We start from the raw sequence: 23,436 nt of genomic DNA, 5'->3' as shown, positions 1-23,436 counted from the left end.
CTCCTAGCAGCACATCACTGCTAAGCCAAGTCCTACTGATAGTGCATACACAGGCCTCCCACTTCCAGTGTCTCCTTTGCTGGAACAGAGGATAAAAACCACACCATTTCTAAGTAACTCGGCTGCTGAGTTAGGCAGCATCCTGCTACCCTTCCAGAAAGGATCTGTGACACTCTACCCACTCCCATTCTATCTCTAGTCCATACTTCAGCTTCTACTCTCGTGCCCTATTGCTACTTAAGTATATATAATTATTAACAGAGTTCATTTTTGGAAGATCATAATAATACTCAGCTGCTTCCTTTCTGTTCACTGTTCCTAGGTGGATCCCTCTGCTGTCCCCTCCAAATTACCTTTGTCCTAAGAGAGGAGCTTCAGAACTTTAGATGTAGTCTCTAAGTGAAAGTGTCACAAACTCACATGCTATGGAAAGCTGACACAGACAGTAGGGTAAGGGCAGTCATGGAGAAGTAGGATTCTTCTCCTCCAGAAACACCAGCTTTTTCCTGTCTGGTAAGCGCAGATGTAGAGGCAAAAGGAAAGGCGAACAGGTATCAAACTAGCAGGGAAGCCACACAGAGCAGATGAGCACCTTGGAGAATGTAAAGTGGCTCCGATACTGATTTGCTTGCTTGAACCAGCCTTCCAAGCAGTTTTGCTCGAATGCAGACTTCTAACTCCTTGCAACCTTTGGAACCAAAGCGGTTTCTTTTTAATAATAATAACCAACAGCAATAAACAACATTGTTCACAATCCTAACTCCCAGATGACCAACACCAAATACGACCATGAAATCTGACTTCAGGAACGTTTCAGAATAGCTCTGTATCTACCAGGAGAGTTGCACTGTTTTTTATCACCTACCAATCTGACCGTGGTAACGCAATATACACAAAGGAAATCTAACATTATATCAGATAACTGGTTAACCAGCCCTTTGTTTTTCTCTCTGATATCCTGCCTCTTCAACTGCTGCAAGCAATTAAATGCCCACCACTTGTTTGAACAACCAAACTGAAATAATTACAAATGCATGTTGCACTACAACAATTGCATATTAACAAAGGCTTGGGGCCAATTAATCATTACACCATCAATATCTAATTTGCATAAAACTATTCTCTTTAAAGACTCCATGTTTGGGGTGACAGGGTTACCTCATTGATTATGCAAATTCCCCATCAAGCTTTGCAGAAGCAGTCAGAAGAAATAAAAAGGCTTGTCCGTTGCCAGCTAAGTCAACATCCCACAGCTATGAAGCAAGACAAAATTAAGAAAAAGAAAAAGAAAAAGAAAAAGAAAAAGAAAAAGAAAAAGAAAAAGAAAAAGAAAAAGAAAAAGAAAACGAAAAAGAAAGAGAAGAGAAGAGAAGAGAAGAGAAGAGAAGAGAAGAGAAGAGAAGAGAAGAGAAGAGAAGAGAAGAGAAGAGAAGAGAAGAAAGAGAAGAGAAGAGAAGAGAAGAGAAGAGAAGAGAAGAGAAGAGAAGAGAAGAGAAGAGAAGAGAAGAGAAGAGAAGAGAAGAGAAGAGAAGAGAAGAGAAGAGAAGAGAAGAGAGAAAAGACACTATGTAGACTTAAGTTTTAAAAGGCCAGGCTACAGTTCAGGCTTCAGAGCATAAAGCTGCAAAGAATGAATTCAGACCACACCAATTAACCAGGCAATGGTGGACTGAATTCTTTACAGCCGTGCCATGTCAAACCCCCCAATAAAACAGCTCAAAAACAGTGTTAACATTTTCCATTTTACCTAGAGCTTCCTCAAGGTGCATCCTAAGAGGAGATCTATGCCTCCTGAGAGAAGTCAAGTCCCACAGATGAGCCCACCAATAACACGATGCATTCCCCTTACAATCCGGGATATTCATTTTCCTGGAGGTTTTCTCCGGCAGAATGCTGGCTTCTTAAATTACCAGTTTTCTCCTTGAGCCACACGAAGAAGTCTCACACTGACTGTGGACAACAATTCTAATTGCAGCATTTTTCCACATGGGATCTCGCACAACTGGACTGTGAATTAAAGACGCCATAAGCTCCTATGACTCCTGCGTGGCTCCGCAGCAGAAGCCAGGCTCCTGCTCTCCTGGGGCACACACGGGATGTGGCACAGCTCGGTGGCACACGTCGGCTGCTGGGACACGGCCGGCGAGAGGAGCAGAGGGCTGCCTGCTTGTGCACCTCCTGCCCCACAGAAATGAGGCATCTCCTGCCTCCAGTTTGGGGCTAACACAAGGCAAATGAGACTCACCTTTTTTTCTGCGCAAAATGGGAAGTGCTGTGTGTTATCTTGGAGGAATCTTTTTCCCCTCAGTGACTGGTATCTAATAGTCAGGATATAAACAGGCTTCCTGCAGGATAATTAAAGCCTTTTCCTAGGGTAAGAGAAAGGCACAGCGGGCAGATTCATCCTGTCCCAGAGTTAGGGAACAAGCCTCTAACAAGAAAACACAAAACCCTCATCTCCAAAAGCTAGTATTAACTCTGGATGCATGCTTTTAATGCTGCAATGGTGGAGAACAAGGTATAAAACAGCTACACCACGTCTCACACCATCCAAAGTACACAGACCTATGGAAGAAATTAAATATTTGGAAATTCCAAATTGTAAGAGTCCAAGCAACACGGCCACCAAGTAGGGAAAGCAGAAGGCTTCCTACGGCATGTACTGCAAAAACGTGATAGAGGGTAGCATATATCATACCTGCAACAAACTTCATGCTCTATTCTCCACGGAGAGCTTTTCAACACCAAAATAGGGGACAAGGTGAAGAGAGGGGAGTTTAAAGTGCAAGCTGCACTCTCTGCTCCAAAAAGCACACTATGCTGATTCAAAAAAAACATTTCCAAAAATGCCTGTGGGTAAATTTGAGCTGCCCACAGCTCCCCAGGGGCAGTCAAACTTGCTGTCGAGCCATTTATGTGGATTTCAGTCAAATTCTAATTTTAGTGTTCATTAAACATGGGTAATTCCCAAGCCAATCGCTGCATCACCTAGTATACATAATACCTCTACAATATAGGTCATCCTAGCTTAGAAAACATATACAGACATCAAAGTGCAACCATTTCATTATAAGTATTAACTTTATAAATAATTATGAACTTCATAATTCTTTACAAGATGCTGTATAATCACAAATGTTTAAAAACATTACAATAGGTAGAGGGGAGGGTGGATGTGGTGTATAGGTACATTTACGTATATAACCCTTACACACATATAGATTAGAAAAAGGAGAAAGGTTTGAATATGCATGTGTGTATCTATGTGAGGCAGAAGGAAGGATGTTTTCCTGACATGTAGGCTGTTGAGAAGAAGTTCTGGTCTCAGCTTCAGCGCAAAGAAAGCTCCAAACCCACTGTCCTAATAGGGGTTCTCAGCTGCTCCATGTTCTCTAGACAGCTCTTCTGTGCAAGGAGGCCCTAACCAGTCAGGACACTGAGGTTGTGAGCATCCTGCATCCAAGTTTAGCTGATGGGGACTCTCCGCGGAGATGTACGAAGTATAGCCACATCCTTCCTCCCCCTTCCCTTTACCATTGCTATCCATGTGGCACAGGTGCTGCAGGAGAGATGCTCTGCTCTGTGCTTGTACAAAAACGTAGCACTTTCGTGTATTGCAAAAGGAGCCCACGTTTTTACGTATTTGGTACATACTATAACTGAGGCATACAGAGACTTGTGCTTTCAGAAGCTGCCCTGGATGGGATCGCTCCATGTCTGCACCAGAATGAAATGGAACAGAGATACCTCAGCAGGGTGCTAGATTATGCCAGAAACCATAAAATAATTAAAACTGGACAACTATATCAGATCAGGAGAGCCTGAAACACAAAGCAAGGAGGAAGTTTTAACACTGGAAGTAGAGACCGTACTGAAATGAAGCCTACATGAGGACGTACGTCCCAAAGGACATGGATATATCATTTAGTATTAAATGCTGATTTTGTAACACAAGCATGGACATCTCAGGTGAGCTTCAGAGAACTACAAAGATGCTATCCTGAAGCCAGACGGTGGTTGAGTTGGGACCAAACAGATCTCAGAGCAATAATGAAACCCAGTCCATTTTTTGACATCTTAACGGTGGCACTTACAGCCTGGGCACCTGCATCACGCAGCAGCCCCGCTCCTGGCGGCTGGTCTGACACTTTCTCACCGACCTGCAGGAGTCCAGCTCCCAGCCACCCTACACGGACCTGCGGGTGTGCTCAAGCCCAGCTGACTTCTTCAGATGGCCCCAAAGAAGCCTCCATCAAAATAACACCTGGGAAGAACCAATTATTGTTTCCTTTGAGCAATATCTGCTACCAGGCTAATAGTAGTGTTTTAACTATGCACCCTCACACAGCATTAATGTGAGAAAGTGGGTTAAATATAGTTTGATTGCTTGCATTTTAACAGCTCCATAGCCACTGTTGTTTATGGTCTGTTGTTTGTTTATTAACTTATATTGATTTGAAGCACTCAGAAAAGCAAAGGCTTTCTAGATGGAGCTAGAGCTGGGCACAGCCCTGATCAGCAGTAGGCACTCATCCCCACGTCCTGCTGCCAGGGAACTCATTTGCAATGAGCAACACATCCACTACTCTGCTGCCAGGTCCACTACCATGAGCATGTTTCTCAGGCCAAAGCGTATGTTACTTTTCCAACAGGTAAGCCCACAGACCAGGTTGAGGTTACCTCGCTTCTCTTAGCCATGGTTGAACCTAAGGTTGTTTTTTGCTCTATTTGCAAGAACCCGACATAAAAACTTGCAAGCCTCCGCTTCAGAAACATGAAAACAATGGCCTATTCCAAGAACAGAGCAGGGAAAAAAACAAAAGGACAACAAATTCCTGAGCAAGGATCTGCCCCTCTATTCACAAAAATGTCCATACAGACTATGTGATAAACTGATAACGTTTTGCCCGGAACCTCTGGAGTTGTACAGCTCATTGCTAACTGCTCCCTGCCACCTAGAAGCAAGCCCAGGCCCTCTGTCCATCCCCTCGCTGAAGGTCTGTGTTCAGCTGGCCACTCAAACAACCTCGCCATTCCTAGGCAATCCGGGCTAACCCAGGCCAATCGCTGCTGCTCAGTACAGCCGACTCTTATCCCTTCTCCAGCCTTACTTAGGAAATTGCAGTGGGATTGATTATTTGAGATGGGATTTCAACCCCTCACACTCCTTGCAGGGTCACATGTGGTTTATTTATATCTGCCTCAGTCATCCTAGGGACAAGTGGAAATTCGTCAGTCACCATCCTGCGGCATTCGGAAAAAGTAAGAGCAGAGTCAAATGTAAAAGAGATCTTTAGGTTTCTTTCTGTCCTGGCCCTAAATCTGGCTGGTTCTGCATGGTTATGGGCTAAACCAATCTTGTCACCTGCACTAGTACCTAGAATGCAAACAGAAAGTGGGGATGGATAACTGAGAGCATTATTAATTAGCTCAGAAATACACAAGTGAGAAAGAAGGATCCAGCAGGCAAAATGGAGAGAGAAGGGAAAGCAGCTACTTATAAATACCAAGGGTATATAAAAGGAATAGATAACAACTGGGGGAGGAAAGAGGAAAAGAACTGAAAACTATGGATAAAAATGAGAAACTAAGAATTGCAGAAAGCTGATATGAGAGGTAAAAGGAAATAAGGGTCAGCAGAACTAATGGCAATAAAATTTATTTGTAGTATGTTAAAAACACGTGGAATCCTAAGAATGACATGGAAAGACGCCAAGAAAGGCAGATATGTTCACTAACAGTAACAAGCTTTGTTCAGGGCTGCAAGGAGCACAAACATTGGCAAACTGACAAATATTTACAAAATATCTCTTGCAAAGTGAAAAAAAAAAAAAAGTGTAAGTTGTGGAAAGCCGTATGTGCTGAAATGTCACCTTCCAGACAAGAAGAGGCAGGCTGATTTTAAGCAGCTCTCCTCACACATGGTATGTGGGGATCTTTTCCGGCTACGAAGCCTTCGCAGAAACACCACTAATAAATTAGGCTGTATGGAAACTAACACCGTGCGGCCGTGTGCTAATAGGGATGTGATCACTGCTAGGAAATAAATCTGAGCCAATGCTAACAGAACACATGAAAAATAAACCTACTGTGAAATCCAGAGTATCTTTCTGATCCAGTTGTGTGATTACATGTAGCTCATTCTGTCTCTCAGTTTGTAAAGTGAGGGCAATAAACATCCCTATCTGACATGTTTCTTAGCTAAGGAATCACCTGAGATGCTCTGTGATTGGCACTGTAAGGGTGTTATACATGATGTGATACATTATCTAAGCCACCTTTCTCAAGAAAGAAAGATTTACCCATCACATATGAGCACCACCCATTTCACAGCACTTCAAGGACATAGGAAAAAGAGTAGGAAAAAAAACTCCATGGAGGCCATTTAGATTTTCCAGAAAACCAAGAGAGAGTATGCCCCGCAGCTCCTGTCAGCAGGACCTGGGAACCTACCCCACTTTGAAAAGCTCAGCTTAAATCTTTCTTGGTTTTGACCCAATAAATTCTGCAGAGAAATGAATAAATACCTCACTTCAGTTCCTATCATCTCTGCGTTCCTCCCTTGTTGGCAGGCCAATCCTGAATTCATTACATTTCATTAAAATATACATCTGGTTCCTGCTTTTACAAGGCTATGAAATCTGCGGGTCTTTGCAGAGCAAAATCAGCTGTTCCCTGTTTAATACGGCTTTTATTGCATATGGACACTAGATCTGAGTCACCAGGTCCCCCTTCCTCAGCTGGCAGCCGTCGGGTTCCTGTGGCACAAGCGCTAGCTCAGCTGGAGATCATGCGAGATTAAGGTTGCCTTAAGGATGCTGAAGCTTGGCGCTCTGGTACGTGCAGCACCAGAAGACTACAACTCACGTAAGATGCCCTGGCAGTTCAGGTAGAGACCGACTGCATGTCCGTGGGATCCAAAGTGTAATTTGGTTCTACAAGCCACAGCCTCCACAAGTCCAAGTGGAAATAAAATACTCCGTTTGCTTTCCCCAGCGGAGGATGAATGTATTCTGACAATAATGAAATTTCCTCCCAGAAAATTCCATAAATCATGATTTTGATTGAAAAAAATTTAGAGAGATCCATGGCAGAAAGTTCCAGCAGTAATTGGATGCCTCGTGGGATGCTGCATGCACTTGTCTATTCTGTATTCACTCTCAAAAGCACATCGCTGAAGTGAGTTGCACAAACCCTGACAAGCGTTCCTTTTGGCAGCTCCAAAATGCATCATTTCAATTTGGGAGAGATTCTGCCAGGATAGGGTCATGGGGAATTTACATTCCACCTCCAGGCTGCAAGAAAGTGGTGTACTTCTTCCTTGCTTTCTCTGAAACCAAATGGCGTGGGCTCATCTCAGATGTGGAAGATTCAAGTTCTATTCTCACCTCTGCAAGAGCCACAGCAAAATCATCTTAAAGTGACTGTTAGCTACTGGACACTCCCGGGCTAGGGTCTGTCAGAATCTCCTTTTTAATACTGATGAAACAACTCTACTTAGTTGAAACAGCAAGAGTACAATGCATAAAACTGTTGCATTTTTGTAAGGTACATGTAGAGATCCCACTGTAAAGTGAGGGAGGAATGCTATAATCCTGGCATCATATTCTCCTTCACTCCTGCAATGCAAAGTCAGGAAACTTAGGAAGCTATTCTTACCTTGAAAACGCAAAGATTACGATGACCTTTTTAAAACTAAGCGCTCAACCTTATTTGCAAAGGCTAAAAAATCCCCAGACCACCACAACCCCACTGTACACGCACACGTACTGCCACCACCAGCAAATCCCACTACCTTCTCCTCAGAGCTGGAGAAAGGTCATGCCTTTGCTGTACCAATTCAAAGTTTCTGTACCCTGACAGAGGCGATTTTCCACCTCCCGTGACCTTGAGAAGCGCTGTTCCCTCCCGGCATGCCAATAGTTGTAAAACAGGGAGTGCAGTGGGAAATGGATATGGATAGAGTGAAAGCGATTCTGTTGTCCTTTTGCACACCCTCCGTGAGATGTTGAACGCATTTGAATGTGATCCATCAAGACATTGATCCCTTGGGGAAGTGGAGATGTGTAAGGAAACTTCAAGTGCTTTCTAACCAGATCTACCTACAGGAGAATGTACTGAGCAGTACAGTAAGAAGATACATTATTATCAATAGTCCCATGTGACGGAACGAGTCACAGCAGAGGTGAGGGGAAATCAGATGTGTTCTGGGGCTCTAGAGGTTATACATTCACTCAAAACAATTTCTCCTTGAAAAGTAACGAGCAAACTGCTCTCTGTTGTGGCTTCTTAAGCTGCTCTGTGTTAAAATCAGCCGCAGGAAAATGGGAATGCAATATAAAACAATACCTTTTAATAGCACATCCTACAGGAAACACTGCGGAGGTGGTATTACACTTTAAAGCTGCCAAACTCCATAATTAAAAGAAAAATGTATGATTAAGTGTAAGAATTTTCTGTCTGTCTTTAAGACCCAAAGAATTAGATCAAAATCCTTAAAAGCCATTGCTAAACGAAGGAAATGCACGAGCTGGCCCCAGCAGCAAAGTCTGTCACCAACGCAGGCTTTATCCAGCTTAAGCCACTTCATTCTTTGATCAGAAAAGAGAAAGAGTGGCTCAAGTGGGTTTATTTAGAAGGCTGGCAAGTGTCTCAGCTGGGACAGCTGCACGCTCTGAGCTCGTCCCAGGACTAATCCTGCTTCCCTGTCCCCCCTTTCCCAAGGCCAGGGCCTGCCCTTGCCGAGGGTCCTGCCCAGGGCCAGGAGCCACGCTCAGGCCTCAGGCCAGCTCCGAAGCCCACAGCGAGAAGCAGCACATGGGAAAGGAAAAGGATTGATCCACCATTTCCCTCACTTGTGCTACTCCTCACCTCACAGGACCCACCGTGAGACATCAACCTCAGGACACACAGCCTATGAAACTGGCAGGATGCTGGTGGAAACGCCTTCCGAAGACATTCCCTCAGCCACCCGGCTTTCACCTCGGCCTGGCTGTCGCTCTCCAGCCCCGCAAGCCCGGCCTCAGCAGAGCAGCACATGGCTACCGCGAGTCCAGGGCTGGCGAAGGGCACTGCGGCTGTGCTGCGAGGACGAGATCCAGAGCAGGAAAGGTCTGCAGCAGTAAGTGTTTCACTCGGCACTAGGTCTGGTTAAAAGGCTCGGCAATCCCCACCGCTAACAAACATCTGAGTGTAGCCTTAACAGGATTAGCAGAGTGCTGAGTAAGGTGCAGAATCAGACCTAATTTTCACTAATTGCATTACAGGTCCAAGGGCTGAAGCTGCCTTCTCTCTTGTCCGCAGTGATCTGCTCTGAGGATGGGGGAACTGAGAGGAGCCCCAGCACTTAGCCCACAACCTTAGGGGTGACGGATTAGAACCCCTTTACCCAGGAAGAGGAGCTTACAGCACCACATGTTTACCTTCTGTTTTCCAAGGAGGGATGTATTTAACATGAAGCTGAACACCCCACATGGGTGCTTTGTGTGTTTGTTTTCACAAGGCTTGGCTTTTTGCGACGGTTGTTATTTTTGGTGATGAAGGTCTCCAGTGGTGGAGTTTGGGATTTAATTCAGATCTAAGTTTGATTGGTTCCTTCATCAGTTGGGTTTCTGAAGAATCTGGAGACCAGTGGAGCCCCTAACCATGAAAAATGTGACACTGCTCTTTGATTACCACCTGGGATCTCCAAGCTCTTTTGGCCTACAAAGCGACAGTTTTTCAAAATATACAGCAACTAATATTTCATTTCAGCTGGCAGGACTCCATAAAACAGTTTGAACCTTACAGTGCACTTAAACCCTGTGATAAACAGACTGTATAGACTGAGCAGATGGTGGTTCAGGAGTTCAAAATGCTCAGGTTTCCAGCTGAACATACAGTAACCTGGAAGCAGGAGCAAAATAACATCTGAACAGGTTGGAACTACAGGACGGTCTGTTCTACTGCTTTAATGCTGATGAAGAGCTGGTCTGAAACAGGGACACACATTGTTTGGGATGATCCATTTCTGTGGGAGAAGGCATCCAGTCCTCTGCAGCCACAGGCAGCTGCATCATTGCACTGCCTTTTTACAAGCCAGCAGTTGGCTATTGTGCCCCCATCACTTCATTTGGAAGGCTGTATGAGAACCTAATTGCTCTAAGTGACAGACACTGACATTTAATCTAACTTTTTAGAGAATTCACGGTGAAACTGAAGCTTTAACCTATCCTCCTCACCTTTCTAAGGGAGAGGTCTGTGGGAAGACAAGGCACAGCCATGTGTAAGAGAGCCAGGAGCTGACTGGCTTTTGCGTTGAGGTGCAGAGGTAGAAAAGAAGCCAAATTCTGCATGCTGCCATCGCTGGATGTCTGCACCACAGCTCCCCACAGAGCTGCAGTTCCCTGGGTTCCAAGAATACAACGTTCAAATGCACTTCGCATTGATGAGAGAGGTCTGCAAAGACTCACCTCAGGCACACTCCTCCAGTGTTTTCCCTTCCCAGGATACAATGATCCCCTGGAAGATGTGGCTGGCTGGGTTAAAAGAAGGCGCCGAGCTAGCCTTTCCTGCAGGAGTTAGGTTTTCCTCCTGGGATTCTGGGGCCCCAGACCAAGGTTCTCCTGCAGGAAGCTACCAAGTGTAGCACCAGGAGCTGCCAATTTCCAACTGGAAAAGCTGACACCTTGCACGAAGCTGGACAACCTGACCCTACAGTCCCTCTTTTGCACTCTTCATGAAGTCGGTGGACCTGCTAACCTAGGTGCACGTCAGTTGCAGGAACAAAGAACACCAATTCCGAGTTTAACACTGCAGCATTTGCAAAGGAGAAGGAAAACAAAGACCTTCTCTATGCCAAATATCAAACCTCCCACCGCCATGACTACTTTTCCTCTTTACAGAAATGAATTTTGACTGGCAGTTACATCAGTTATAGTGCCCAACAGAAAAGCAGGAGTTCTGGCACCACATCACCATAATGTAAAAAATATTAACTCGGGATTAGTAACTGCACAATTTCCTGGTGCTCTTTTAAAAATGGGGAGTAAAAAAAAGGATCTATATCATACATGCACATTTAATGAGTCCCACGACCTGATCTGGAAAAGACTCAGAGGATGCTGGAAAAAGCCGTATCTGAGGCACTTTACACAGATCTGCTCCTCAGAGTTGAGTTTCAAGACATTTGGTAAGGTATCCTCCATATACATGCTAAATCATTTGCTGCTTCTGGAAAGAGAAGCTTTCTGCGATGTCCTGGCACCTCTCACCCATCTAATATTCTCAATTATTTAAATCCTCAGTGAAGCCTGGAAAATCAGCATCTACTGGCTGATGATGCACTCGATGCAGCAGCCTGTCCCTGTTAGAGCTCAGGCCATCAACGAAAGCAGAAATATTGGAGGCAGCCTTTGACTAAAAAAACAAAAAAGTGTTGTTTCCAGCAGGCCTTCTTTCTCTTCTTAAATAAGCTAGTATGAAAGTCAGGCTTTTTTTTTTTTTAAACTCTACTGAAAAAAAAAAAAAAAGTAAGGAAAACGAATGTTTCCAGAAATTAAATGGCAAGTTGTGTTATTTTTAGTGGGTTAGATGACAGGAGGCATCACATTTGAAAGTACTCACTTGATCAAAGAGCCCTAAAAGGATTCAGAAGCACTGAGAACTATATATCAAATAGGATTATGACAGAATTAAAGGACTGAGCCATTTATAACTTAGGGCAGTCTCCCTCTTTGAAGCCTGCCTTAGTAATTGATCCATTTTTCTATAAACCAGAACCATAGCATTGCATTAAAAATCTGTATCTATTCCAAAACTATTAGCTTTGTACAAGATAATCAGGGGAAAAGGTAACATTTGTATGTGACACTAGAATTTTCACTTGAAAAAGAAAATAGTCATGACATCTAAATAGAGAGAACATTTTTCCATCAGTATTACCGTGTCCAACAAATTCTCTTCTGCAGCATGTCAAAGCACCAGTTGTGCATTATGGAAACATAAATCACACAACAGACGTGGAAACTATTGTTTTTGTGTTACACAAATAATTGAAAATTATATGAATGCATCAGTGGCGTTTATTTTACTTCTTGGGACATTCAAATAGCGCTGAGAGGAAACCTGAAGACACACACAAATCAATCCAGATTTGTGGGAACATTCTGCTCAAGAAAAATCTTGGCCCTGTTCAAGTCAACAGCAAAACTCCCACCAACATCAAAAGCACCTACAGATGTCAATGGACAGCGTGAAGCCATGGCTCCTTCCATTAGTGAGGGGTCTGCGGCATCTAGACCTCAAACTTGCAGCACACATGCAGGCTGGATGTTATATTTTTTATCATTTTGGCCACTGCTTACTCATTTGCAAGCAGCAAAAAAGAATGCTGCCCGTCTCTAGCTGCTTTGCAACTGACGACGTTAAAATGCAAAGCAGTAAGAGCCAGAAGTCGAATCAAGGTATTTGGCCATCTCACTACTGTAAGAGATGCAGGCAGAAACTCTTTGAAAATAATAAATTCCAAAGCTTCTGATAACGTATGTCTGCCAACCTGGTGTCATTTGCATGTGTTCTGGCTTTCTAAAAGGCTTCAGCAAGCTCAAATTCAGAGTCAGAATGAACTCCCACATAAATACATGTTTGTTGTGCCATCCCCGGGCACATTCTAAGCCAGCCAACCCACAATCCACACGGACAAATCCCCTAGGACCTGGAGAGGGGTATTATGGCACCCTTGCCTCCAGTCCCACCCCTTGACTGGACACTATATACACATTCAGTATATCTGCTTATGAAAGATTTGAAAATAATCAGAAGAACTTCAAATATCACAGGGGAAAACATCCTGTGGTACAAAAACAAAGTACTTCTTGACCACAACTAGCCTGGTAGGCGGCAGGCTAAATGTACAAAAGAATTTTAGTTCAAAATTAAAGGTTTGTTTGGCATTAAGATATCCCTTTACTTGTTAATTTATTAGATGCATTAGTGTAACTCAAAAGAAGGAATAATTCCAAGGCACAGACTCCAAACCCCACTGCACTTATTAAAGCACTTTGCTCAGTCGACTCAGGGTTTTACTGAACTTAGTGGATGAAGGTACTGCCATGTGTCTATCTTATCCTGCAGCAGACAGACCCTACCTTTTCAGATGATGAGGATATAAATAGACCAACGTTAGCATGTCTGAAATTCAGAGAATATGTTCACCACCTAATATAGCTGCTAGAAAAAGAGGTAAGAGCCTAACTTGCCCAGGCACTTTGCTTTATCCTCTGGTGGCATTGACCTCGCCCCACTGACTGTAACAGGAACCTCAGGACCCAAAGTTCAGAGTTAACAACAAATACCAGCTCCTGTCCCTCTGCACATGGCCTCATCTTGGGAAGTCACCACTGCAACTGAATCCTTGATATTGTCTAAACACGTGTCTATCCATACTTACGTATCAACGTGAGACAGAGCTACACAGCTCTTTTACTGAGATATGCATTCACTTCAATTCATATTCACTTGAATTTTTACTTTATTAATGAATATGCTGGGTATGATTTAGCCCATTATATAGGGAGTATCTGACAGCTCTATCTACAGCGAGCAGAGGCTGTGCTGGAGGAGAATATTCCCTCCTGCTATTAATAGAAGGTGCACCTGGTAAATTCTTAGCTACTTCTACACATAGATTTTATGCATGCATACACACATGCACACACACACAGATGGAAGAGCTTCTACTATAAACATTCTTTGAGGTGGTAAGGGTGTGTGTAGACTAATCCATAAATTAATGGCAACTGCAGATTATCTGCAGCGTTAGATCCCACCTTTTCCATATTAAACTGTAGTTTACTACTTTCAGAGTTAAACTGCTCACTCACCAGCAAAGATTGTGAGTCTTCTCTGCTGATTTAAATGGGTGCAGAAACAAGATGTTGGGCAACAGCTAAAATCTGCTCGGTGTGTATCCAGACTGTGACAGAGCATTTCACAGCAGGTGAAAACTTGTCGTATACTCCAGGTCCTCCTCCGTAACAAGATGCTCCACCTCTTGCTTTTGGATTGGCAAAAACACACACATACACTTTAAATTTATTTAAACATGACTAATTCTGTGGATTAAATATTCCCATTTTGAATAATAAAAAGGAAATTTGAACCTGAATACTCCTCCTAGGCACTTCTAAAGTTGGGAAAAATGGAAGCTCTTGCTCACACACCATACAAAATTGGAAGTTTTCCTCATCAGTCACTACTTATTATTCACTTGGGTTCCCAGCCGAATTCATCCTGAAAGTCAGCGAAACCCTCTCAACTTCATAGACTCCCACTGCAAATGCGTTTTTCACTCCTGTCTACTCCAGGGGTAAACAAACACCATTTGACCTTGTATTGATTTCTTTGATTAATTTCCTATTTAAGCCCCATTCTGAGGAGTTTAAGTGGAACACATGAGATTCACAGCACTTGTGCAGGCCCTTTGAATGGGCTTGGGTTTCTCCCTTCCTGCGCACTGCTGCACAAAATCATGAGAACAATCCGCTCGTAACCACTCACTTCAGACCCAATTACCATAGGCTCCATCGCAGGCAGCTGAGTTACACTGGCAGATCCGATCTAAATCAGAATCAGCCCCAACTTCGCATTACATTTTGTCTGGGTTCTTCCCATTTAAAAATATTTACATAAGCTTAGGTTTCAGCAGTGTTTTATTTACAGTTACAAAACAGCAATTTCTGTCGGGACGGTTCATTCCAGATCATGCAACGCCGTTCAAAATGTCACTGAAACTGTATGGCGAAGGTTAGTTTGCTAATTCTATGTTCCGCTTGTTTCTTTTAAAATCAAGTGAAACTTTGTTTATTTTCCATGAAGGCTTTGAATACAACCCTGACTCTTAAGGGGATGAACGCTGCTTGGTTCCACTTGTCCTGAACCTCTTCCCCCAGGCTGTATGCAGCAGCACCGGCCCCCACGGTGCGAGCAGAGGAGCCCAGCCCCAGGTCCCGGCCACCTGAGCTGAATTAGCTGGAGAAATCGCTCCCACAGTGGCCACACACACAGCGCCAGCAGCATGGGAGGACTCAGTAGCAGGTCTCCCACACGGCGCTCCTCCAGCAGCAGCGATTTGGGGTGAGATCCCAGCTCCAGGGAAATTAGTGGGGAGGTCTGCCTTTGACTTCAGTGGCCTCGTGGATAAATCCCCTGGGTGCGCTTAGCCCACGGGTAATGGGCCAACCTAAGTTTTGTGCTCCGATATGCAACAGGAGCTGTATGGAAATGTAATCATTGCAGGGGCCTGATTCAGTGGCAAAGCTGATGCAAATTGCAGGGAAATGTTGTTATTACACTACACGCAATTACACTATCACCCAGAGACTCCAATTAACAGTACAGTCTCATTGTACAGGCCTTGCTTCAAACGGAGTTTGATTTAAACAGACAAGGCAGGTAACTGAAGCCTTAGGATATACACCGTACAACTGAGAAATGAGGCAAAAGTAATTAAGTGACTTGACCAGGATCATACAGAAAATCTTTGGCTGAGCCAGACCTGGAGTCCCATTATGCTCCCTTGCCTGGAGCCAGAATTACAGCAGCATTCTTCTGCTCTGACCTCAGCCTTGCTGCAAGTGTGTGCACACGCCAAAGGCAGGGCTCCAGTCCCCTCGCCCCGCAAACCCAGTTCCGCAGGTCAGGCACCAGCGAGCCCTGAGGAAGGGGAAGAGGCATCACGTAAGGCTGTCCTGTCCTATAAAGCTGCGTGCCCTACACCCCAGTAGGGGTACACAAGGGTCCCCCCCTCAACATCGCATGGCGCTGGGTGCTGTACCTGCCCTGGCTGGGTTGCAGCAGCCATAAGTTAAGCTGACAGGTTTAGTGTGCTAAAAATATTGCGTTTAATATGATAGATCCAAGGAGGCCTGACTTTTTTTTTTTACATTTCTTTAATGATTACATTTTCACAGGAAGTCTACTAAAAATTATTAGCGGTGGATTGGATAAATGCAGCGCTGAAAACATTAAGTGAAGCTTGGAGCTGCTAACATTGCAAATGACCAGGACCTGCCATAATTACACGAAAAAGTTATAGCGCTGGGATTTGCAATAAGTGTTCTTTTTTTTTCTTTAAAGATCACATTAGTATACACCCGACATATTTCTTGTGCCAGCTTTATCTTCTGAAGCTGTCTATGAGGATGCCAAACAAACTTAAGTGAAGGATATAAATACTTTTCTCCCTTTCCCACTTCCTTTCTGTAAGCACTACTGCAGGAAAAGCTCTTCGATACAGTTGGTTGGTATGAGTACGAGCTACTCTTCTCTAAAACCAGGTAGCTCCAGATCACCAGCTACTAGAGCCTGCCCTAGTTCCACTAACAGTCACTGCAGCAGAGCTCTCCCCCAAAACATCTGAAAAATACAACCAAACCTGACCTGCCAACAGGTTGGGAGCTGCATGGAGAACTTGCCTATACGAATAGCACAATAGGCACAATAATTCTCAATTCTTAAGCTCTTTCCTTTTTCTTACTGATTGTTCTAACAACAGATGGAATACAAGTCCCTGGCTCTGTGGGTGGACCGAGATCCACCACCAGATAACTGCTTTTAGCTTGTTATCTCTTGTTAACTCCATAAGAATTAATTCACAAATTAATTCCTGTGATATATTTGATTGAAACAAAAGCATGCCGCCTTGTGCGGGGATCTCCATACCTTTTAATTTCAGACAGCATTTCCTCTCTTGGCAAGTACTCACTAGAAGATGAAGCCCTGTTAACTGGCAGGATGTTGCACACAATTTTATGGCTGGGACAGTTGGGAAGAAACAAGCTTTGCAATATGTTAGCCCACAGAAGGAGCAGTACTGGGTTAACCACGATAATCTAACATAACAATATATCTTTCCCCACGTTTACACTGATGGAAAGCTATGCTTAAAACTGCCAATGACAACATCTCCTCCAGGCTGGTGCGAGCACATAATTTGCTGGAGTTGGTGGGGAGCAGCAAAGTGGAAAGAACAATTTTGCCCAAGCTCCTCCTGTTGAGCCACAGTTTCCATACTTCCCTTCTCTTTGGGCTGGGGCTGTTGAGCACCTCACCTGTGATCACAGAAATCGATCACGGGCCCAGTTCTGGAGATACCAAGCACACGGTATCACGCGTTCACCTCCCACCAGGCCTATGAGCACAGGCATAGGTCAGACCATAAGAAAAAACACAGAGATCAAAAATATACCTCTCAAGGATTTACATTAAGAAGGCAAGCCACCTAGGAGATGCCTTACATTTTTTAAAGCAAGTGAGTAAGTCATTACGAATGAAAGGCAAAGACTGCAGATTAATTATCCAACTTGCTCTTGCACTGCTGCTTAGCAAGATTATGGCTGTGACTCTTGCAGAAAGGGGACACTGCGGTATAATTGTCTTAAAAGCTCTCTGTAGCTTAGCGAGATTTAGCCTGTAAGTGTGATAAATCTGCATCAAGCAGAAGCAGAGAGGGTACCGGCAGAGCTCAGGTAGCGCGCTGCCTCGCCACCTTTTCTGACACGCCACCAGGGTGGAACAGGACTAAGATGGAGAGATCCTACGGTGATATTAATTTTGCATGTTGAAGGCAAAGCCGCGCTGACTGATTGCGTTGCTGATTTAACCTTAGCATTCAGACTTAGCATACTTCAGGGCTATTCTTTACTCAAGCTTCTGAAAGCAGGAACTGCATAAAAATGTTCACATTTTCCTAGCAGGCAATTTTTCTAAGATTTATAGTGACATTACAGTTTGTTTATCGATTGATTCATAAGGGAACGGAAATTAACACATCGCTTCCCCCCACACCCATGCCCTGTGCCAGGTTAATACTTTGACATGTCATCAGGTGAGCCGAAAGCATAAATTCCTTCAAAGCTGAAAACAAGCAATATTGCCTCCGAACTTCTTAGATTAATGTTACTTGCAACAGGAACAATTACGGACTGTTTTAGAGACAGATATTTAATACCCACCTTCTGGTTCCACTGACAGTCCGAGGTGAGGCTCTCCTATTCCCAAGCCACGCGGCTGGGCTTTGCTCGAGACAAAAGCATGCCTTTTTTATTCTGTTTTAGCACACTCCTGCTATTACAAACATGTCAAAATTGCCAGGAACTCCCCGAAATCAGTTGTTTCTACAATTAGTGACTGATTACACACAGCATTAAACATTGCAGGCAACAGCTCATTAACTGCTGGTATCAGTCAGCACGGGACGACTCCGCTTTAATCCCAGCAGCTTTGTCCACAGCCCTGCACAAGCAGCTTGCTGTCGGGGGCTCGTGCGTGTGGGGTGGTGTGTGTGTGCACAGCCATTCCCTAATTTTAAGAAAGCTGCCACTCCTGCCTCAAACTAACTGTACCTGGCCTTACGGTTGACCTACCCAACTCCCCGATCCTCAATACTTCAGAGGAATCAGAGAAGGACTCCGCAGCCTTGGCCGGCCTGAGGCTTTCGCTGTACATCAGCCATGCCACCTGATTTACGTTTGCCTGTAGTAAGATAACCGAAGGCTAAGGGTCAAACATTTTCCCAAGAATTATTATTTCACAGCTTTTATTTTTGAAAAAGAGCACTGATTAGAAATATGTTGTAATTAATCCTGGTAGGGCAGCTGAGAAAAACACGCCAGCTGTATGTCTCCCTTAGATTATGATCCAGATTCATCAAGTAATAGCATATGATTTATAATATATAACCTCTGCTACCAACTCAGGGAGCAAACCGAGTCTCCCTATCCACATAGCCTTTCAGATATTGACTTGAGTGTTAGTAGGTCCAAAAAGATAGCAACAGCAGCTAGTAAAAAAAGAGATCGAACAACATTCATTGACAGAATTCAGCAGTCCCCGTGGACGGGCTGCAATTGGCAGCACTTCTCAGTTTCAATGTCCAAACATAGTAAGATAATCACAGAGCTGATGCATCCGCTGTCCAGTCTCCACTTATCAGCATTTTTTTTTTCCTTTTCTTTTTTATCTTGGAGATTAAAAGACTAATACCAGAGAGGCGTTCAGCAGCAGAATTTAAAAAAAAAAAAAAAAAGGAAGAATAATATAAGCAAAAGTCACGGAGATTTTGTTTTTAAAGGATGGAAAATAAATGCCTCACTTAACCACCTTGAAGTCAGCGGAAGGATTCCCATTGACCTCTCGGGTGGATAAATCTGGTTCTTAAAGATGATACTAAATGCCTAAGGAAATGCTTCAAATCATTTATGATACAATCTTTTCCTAAAGAGAGCTTATGCAGAAAAGCCTTGTGTTGTCTAGGTGGAACTCTGTTATTCTGGCTGCAAATCAAATGTCATCTTCAAAAGTCCTAAGGAGCCTCTCTCAGGCTGCACAGAGTTACTACAGACGCCTCTTTATCCGGAATAAAATCACAGGAACAAGCTTGTTCTTCGTACAAGTCAATACAGTCTTCCAGGAGCAAGGCTTCCCGTTGCTCACTCTGTAAGACCCTGACATCATCCACTGTCCAAGCGTGAGCCCTTCCAAGGCTCAGGGGAAACCTTAGACCCACTTCTAAGTGGGAACAAACCGCCTATTAAGTGTGTGGTGTGGATGAAAAGTACGATACCAAATGTTTTTCTTACAAGGGTCTGGATTAGGAATCCGTAGACCTGAGAGCTCGTCCAGACTGTTATCGTTCTCTTGGCATAAACAGTCCCATCTGATACCTCACATACCATGGAGCCAGAACTCAAACAAAATTATTTCAGCTCTAAGTGGAGTAATAAAAAAGGAAAAAACTTTCTAAAAACAGTAGTTTTCTCCCCGCTACCTGTTACATGCACACAACCAATTTGTTTGCAATACAGACACGCTCATCTCCACTGCATGCTCTTCTCCCTGCCCAATCGTCCATCAGCAATAGGAAAAAAGTATCACTGCAGGATTTCTACTTTTCAGTAAAAGACGTTGAAATGAACAAATTCCAAAATATCAAGTAGAGACTTAAAATAGGCAATGCTTTAACAGGGCTGTCATGCTTTTCTGTGGGAGTACTTCTTCAGTCTGCACGAAAGACAGGGTGTTAGATTATTCTAAGCCAGTGCCATGATGTACACGTAATTAAAAGTCCTGTTACCTCTAAAGTGGCTGCCAAGAAATTACAGGAGAGGTCACGGACTTCTCAAATTCCTCAGCAAAATCCTTGTGCCCAAAATAGCTTCGCAGAAAGTAGCTAACATGATACAGAAGAAAGAAGAGGGACATGTGGTTCCACAATAGGGTAAAAGCAAATTAGCTTGGGAACACTAGTCGGGAACTCCATGTTTTTAAACATTTGGGTTTGTTATGAATTTATACTTAGATTTTAATTCCCTGTCTTCCCAAAGTTTTCTCTCTCTCTTTCTTTTCTTTTTTTTTTTTTTTTAAAGCTGTCATTCCAGAGGGAATTTGCACACAAAAGACAGAAGAAAGTAAATTTCAGATAGAGAAACTCCATTAGGATCTACTTCATGGAGGCTGTAGAAAGAGACGCATTTTTCAGCATTTTTACTAATTACAGCCTCTTACATAACCACGATCGCCCAGATCTACGTTATTACAAAGCTTCCTCCAACTCCTCCAAGGCTGCAAACCACGGCTAGCAATTAAAGCCCTCGCTGCAGTTTCCCGTTGCTTGCCATGCACGCAGCGGGCAGACGACCTCATTAGCAATGCACACGACCTCTGGCTGCTCGTGCCGCTGCAGAGGAGGGCGCAGACACGGTTAGGTTTCTGCTTCCGTCCCAATCCGTGAGCGCTGGCTGCTGCTGCTTTAAATATTTATAGCGGGTGCAGGAAGTGCGGCTTGAATGTAATGGAAGGGGAGAGATGGGGAGAAAGTCCTTCGCTCCAACTTTTGTTTCGCTTTAATCCCTGGTTGCTGGAAGTCAGGAATTTTGACACGAGATGTTAGGGCTAAGGGCTGGGAGCATGGATTTAGCAGGCTCTGGGCCCCTGAGCATAGGGTTAAATGTCAAAAGCAGAGGAAGAAGCTGTCTGCGGTGAATGTGAATTAAGTTTTCCTTTTCTCGACACACTAGAAAAAACATTTGCCACCAGAAAAAGCAGAAACTTCTGTAACACTATATTCTAACGTATAAAGTCTGCTTCAGGACATGAGAGTGGATAATCACCACTACCATGCCTGCAGTAGTGCCTATTAAAGGAGTCTAGTGGCATCAGAGGCACTGTCTTTATTTCATGGTATTTACTTCATATCTCGACTTGCCTTCCAAACAGTGCCTCATGTATCCCCTTCCCATTCTGGTCTTACCACATAGGACATAAATAAAACACTATTAATTACATTAAACAATTATGATGTATCCTGTTCTTATAATTAAACCCATTTGTTACATTGGAATCTTGCATAATCACGTATGAGTGCTAGCGAGTCAGCTCAGCTAGCTAGCTGAGAGCCAATAACAACATTAGTCAAAAATAATACCTCCCCCTCCTTACCAAGGGAGCATCTTTATCCTGAGAGCTGCAGCTCCCATCAGGAAAGGCGCCCCCAGCCATTCTCAGAGAGGAAAGCACAGCGTTTGAGCACAAGATCCCCTTGACAGTGTGTTACCCAGAGCTCAAAGTGCTAAGATGCCAGGGATCGTGACCTGCACGGGGCAGGGTGGCAAACGGAGGCATGGGAAGGTACCTTATCATCCAAAGGAACATGCTGACACCAGGGCTCGGGATAAAAATGAATCTTTCTGTTCTAGCAATAGGACAAATTCCTGCACCAAAAGTTTTTTCTAAAAACAAACGTACCCTGACTAGGCTTGACTCCAAGAAGGCTGTGTTACATTATGATGATGGTGAAGCTGAGGGAACAGTAAATAAGGAGACTTTGCTGGCTTGAAGCTAGCTTTAAAAGAAAGAAGGGGAGATGTCTTCACCCTTATTTGTCAACGGATTTGACAGGCTCAAGAACAAGTGGGCATTATTGATGACTTCCTGAGATAAGGACCTAAAATGCCAAGTTTATTTACCCTGACTTTCTGGATCCAAGTGCGAGGGTATTTGTCTCTGGGAGTTTTGTCAGACCAGCAACACAGAGAGATGTGAGTTATGGAGGGCCAGGACCACAGGGGAAATGCTCCTTTTCTGTGGGCGTTGGAGCAGGCCTCATGACTCTATCTGCTGCTGACTTCTTCCAGATGTTGAAGATGGAGCTCAGGCTTGATTCCACAGCTCACCATTGCCTCCTGCTTTCAAAGAGGAAAATGAGACTCCCAGGAAGATCCTGCCTCCAAGTTATTCTTGGCACATCCACAGCTGAAAGACCAAGCTGTGCTTTGGCTGATGACGGAGTGAGGGAGGGTACTGGGAAAGAAAAAGCTAAAAAATATTACTTGTGTGGTAGGTCTTTATGTCCTGCTGTTGTTTCGGGTATCAAGAATACTGGCATATCCTGGCACATCCCTTGCTTAAAGAGTTCAGGAAGTGGGGAGCACGTCTGAGGGTGGGGGCTGCACACCATGCAGAAGGGAGATGCAACCAAGCTAAGGCCAGTCAAAAATGAAAAAATAAAATAAAATACACAGTACTTTGGAGTGGTTTCTACCCTCCATTAGTAGAACACATTTTCATCCTTCCAAACGTTTTCGTATTTTTTCAAATATTCAAACTCCTAAAACGTCAAAACATATTTTCCTACTCTGTTCTTTTTATTCTTTCTTTTCTCCAGCTTCATGCAACTCTAAATACATATTTCAAAAGGTTTTGGTTTTATTATTCATCTGATTTCTTTCTTAGGCCACACATAGCTTTCTCTCTAAGCAAGCTTTGTAAAATTATAGGGTTAAATGGAAAAATTTCAGTCAGTTTGGCCTGTGGGCACTGGAACTTAAAGCTGTTGCCTTCCCACCCCTCCTGAGTCTCCAGTGCAAGCTCTTGAGTGGATTTTCCTCTGTCTTATGAGAGCTGAGCGCACCCAGACATCTGTTCTCACACAACTTGGAGGCACTTAACCTTGACACCCATATTGTCTGTCAAATTTTGCGAAATAGGCCCCAAAATAGAAGTCATTGGGAAGGGAAGCAAGAGACATATGCACACTAAAAAGAGTGATAAACACGCCTGTAGGAAGACAAGATAAAAAAGAAAACCGAGAAAATGATAAAAGTGCATTGGTGATAAAAGGACTAAACGAAGAAAGAAAACTAAATTCTGAAAATTCAGAGTTCCGTGGCAGTGGCTGTAATTATTTCACTGACAAATTCCAGCCTTATTTCAGAGCACCACACTCTATAAGTACACAGACAGGGAAAGGATCTGAAACCCCAGTTTTGCTCAGACCTTCTCCAAATGGTGATTTTGGAGTCACAAAAAGCTGCGCAGTTTGCAATGACAAGAAAATAAGTACATGAGGTTATAATCTGCCTTTGTTCTGCATGAGGAATTTCCATGGAGGATGGAACT

General features: G+C 43.8%; 1 long non-coding RNA gene across 1 annotated transcript in view; it reads right to left on the bottom strand.

Moving 5' to 3' along the window:
- The window catches only part of LOC121076784, a 110,379-nt gene extending 88,487 nt beyond the window's left edge, over positions 1-21,892 (bottom strand). Inside the window, exon 1 of the long non-coding RNA XR_005823707.1 lies at positions 21,478-21,892. This is a non-coding gene — a long non-coding RNA (uncharacterized LOC121076784). The remainder of the gene's footprint in view (positions 1-21,477) is intronic.
- Positions 21,893-23,436: the final 1,544 nt, after the last annotated feature.

The sequence above is a fragment of the Cygnus olor genome, chromosome 12, assembly GCF_009769625.2.
Source record: "Cygnus olor isolate bCygOlo1 chromosome 12, bCygOlo1.pri.v2, whole genome shotgun sequence".
Taxonomy (NCBI): domain Eukaryota; kingdom Metazoa; phylum Chordata; class Aves; order Anseriformes; family Anatidae; genus Cygnus; species Cygnus olor.
This window is presented reverse-complemented; position numbering and strand designations above follow the sequence as displayed.